Here is a 3,246-nt window from a genome sequence, read left to right as displayed (position 1 = left end):
AAGATGGCTATTCAGAACCATTCAAATAGTGATTTAAGATACTCTGGAAGTTTGTAAACCAAACAGTATCAAATATTTTAAAGAAGTAAGGAGAGGTAAATAAAATAAATGTCAGAATATGGAGGAACAGGGGTAGCCTACATGTTTTTACTGCAACGCCCACCATTCCTTTTTTTCAAGTTTAGAATACTTTTATTTTTCTGAAAACAACATTTTTCTTCCTTTCAACTGCACAAAAGAGCAGTTATAAAATAGGAAAATTGTCTCTTTTCCATTATCATACATAATATTTACACCAAGAAAACTGCATTTTTAGTGGCAGCAGCTGCATTTATCTGACAGCGGCTCTTTGCAGACACAACCCTTGGCACATTTGTTGCATCCAGCTGGGCAACAGGAGCAGCAGCTTTTTTTTTTTGCATGAAGTACATTTCCAACTTTTGCATTTGCAGGAGCCGGCACAGGAACAAGAGCCACCAGTGGTGCAGGCGCAGTCCTGAGGATCCATCACAGTTGCAGCAGCGATCACAGATAGGAGGATCAATCAAGGCAAGAGGAATGTGTCAACTCCTACCATTCCTAGCCATTGGCCATACTGGCTGGAACTCCAAAACATCTGGAGGTCACCATGTTGGCTTCCCCTGGACTAAGCTCTCCATAGGCTAGAGTCACTTCACCTTGCAGCTAGGCAAGAAATCATTTTAGTAGTTTTTTAAAAAAATATGTCATAGCTGTGACCACCTTTCTCCTTCCTTCCTTGCTTCTGTGATTTGGCTCAGGGGAAGAGAAGTACTCATAGGGATGGAAGGTATCCAATTCTAAATGCTTTTAGCAGAGCACATTGCATGTGTGTAGAGCACACTGGGAAGGGGGATCAGCTTGCTGGAGAGGAATGGGCAGATGGCAATTTGGAATCCTTCATGGAGGTTTGATTTGTTAATGCTAAATCAATTGGGAACAAGGCTTATGTTCTCCATGATTCCACCACTGAGCAGCATCTTGTCTGCATCCTTGAAGATAGCTTTGTTTCAGATGCTGTTCAGATAAATCAGGATTCTAAGGCTGCCAGTTTGTTGGAAAAGAGCGCCCAGTTTAGGAAATATGAAATCCTGCGCATAACCTCCATTACAGAGTTCCTCCTTTAGAATGTTTCTTTCGTGGATTGGGATGGGCGAAAATGACAACTGTGGCTTCTCTCTGTGTCTCAGTTTTTAAAAAAATCTTCAGTGTGATTCACCACATTTATGTATCACTTTGCTTTTTGCTTTTTTAAAGGTCCTCGTGAAAGTTCATCAGCATTTCGGTATGCAATTCTGCTTAACAGACACATTTTTGCAAAGTAATTCTCCTTAACAGATGTTATTTTCAACAATATCTGCATTTTTACACACTCTTCACCCTTGTATATGCATTTTTGTGCACACTATTTGAACTGCACTGAAAAATTCAGAGAAATCAAAGAATGGCTGTGTTTTGGAATGCATACTGTTTCACACGTTGCAAATTAGGTAAGTCCCCATTTAAATGTGAACTGGATCAAATTTCAACCCCAACCCTACCTACCGATGGGTGGTTCATCTTGCTAGATCCCCATATCCAGCCCTAGGGCAGTGTGGACTGTTTCCCCTGTAGAACAAAGATTTCAAGAATAATGCTGAAGAGGCATGCCCCAATGGCATATTTGGAGTGAAAGAGACAGGATCCATGCACCCCCTCTTTTTTCCATTCCTCCCAACAGAATATTGTCACTGCATGCATATGCACTACTGAGCATCTAGGTCTATGGAATGGGTCCAAATCTTTCAGCTGTGACATGCTATTTACTATGCACACTGTCTGGGCAATTCATCTTTAGCATAGGTAATTCATTCCCTCTGGCCACTATACTTTGCCTTCAGAATTCAGTCAGAACTCAGCTCCACATTACATTTTTTAATCTTAAAATATTCAGCTTTACCTACGAACACAGAGCATAATGCACAACATTAAATTTAGTTGGGCATTTCAGGCAATATCAGATGATGCCATTCCACTGGTGGAATGACCTTTGAACTGGCAGAGGCAATCAGTAACACAGGCAGAGGGGAGGCATCCCCCCCCCCCAGTTCTCATCCCCATGGAATCCCCCTGTGTACATCCCCCCACCAAAGTGCAGGACCCACCAGACCAGTGTGCAAGGTTGCTTGTGAGGTGTAGGGAGCAACACCAGAAAAGGGAGTTGTCAAAAAAAGAAAACACACACAAACACCCCTTCTTCCATTTTAACAGATACCTCCACTGGATTAAAAGCTTATGCATGTTCAGACCCAGAAACCTCCCTCCCTAAATAAATTCACACTTGACTCAAATTTTGGTTTTGGTTTTTGGCAGAATTTAGACCACAGCTTTATTGATTACAGAAAGTGAATGGTTGTATAGGCTGTGGTTCGACTAGCTCCCTGCCATGCAGGTACTGTAGTGCTGACCCAGGGTTCCAGCATAGGTCAGCCAAGGGTGAACACCTGGATAAGTGGAAAGCCAGGAACAGGCTATCTCCACCACCCAACTGGACTCAGGCATGGGCACAACCCCCTCTCAGGGGTTGACCAAACCATCGAGTCCCTGGATTCCTTTAATGGAATACCCTTCACATAGGGATGGCGAGACCATTCTCCCATCCCTATCACCTGAACCAGAGCCTATCTGCAACCTTACAAGTTGTGAAGATTTGCTACGCGGCAGGCAAAACCCAAATGGCAACAGCCAATCAGCCAAGTGGGGAAAATTCCTGCCATGCCCCTGTCCCAACGACAGACAACACAGGACAGCATAGCAAGGTCAAGCGCAAAGCCCTAAAAGTAGGGAGAGGTGGGCAAGTGTTCTGAATGCATGCGCCGAAAAAGGAAGCTCTGGGTCACGTGCATAAATAGGTCCCTTGAACTGTTTGGACTGTGTCCCATTAGCCAGATTGTACCCAGCTATGAGGGACCTACCAATCGGGTGTTTTGGCTGACCACAACACAGGGTGTCGGTGTCTAGGTCTCACCACAAAAAGTGCCCTCTTTAAGGGAGGACCCGATTTCCCAGAGAAGAGCATTGGATATCAGCCTTTGCTTGGAAATACTGGTAAATAAGTTACTAAAATTTTCTCACAACTGCATACAATTATAAAGAATGCTAGCAATTTTCATTGCAACTTTTGCCATTAGCAGAAAGTAAATGTGCTTCCCTTCTGTTTATGGTGCACTATAAAACTTTAAAAAAAAG

The 3,246-nt window shown here is 43.3% G+C and overlaps 1 pseudogene across 1 annotated transcript; it reads right to left on the bottom strand.

Moving 5' to 3' along the window:
- Positions 1-301: 301 nt before the first annotated feature.
- LOC307219246 (metallothionein pseudogene) lies at positions 302-552 on the bottom strand (annotated as a pseudogene). The gene has a single exon. The product of its transcript is annotated as a metallothionein pseudogene (transcript).
- Positions 553-3,246: the final 2,694 nt, after the last annotated feature.

Source organism: Podarcis cretensis (genome assembly GCF_951804945.1).
Source record: "Podarcis cretensis genome assembly, chromosome: 6".
Taxonomy (NCBI): Eukaryota; Metazoa; Chordata; class Lepidosauria; order Squamata; family Lacertidae; genus Podarcis; species Podarcis cretensis.
The sequence above is the reverse complement of the archived record's forward strand: the minus strand, read 5'-3'. Positions and strand labels throughout refer to the sequence as shown.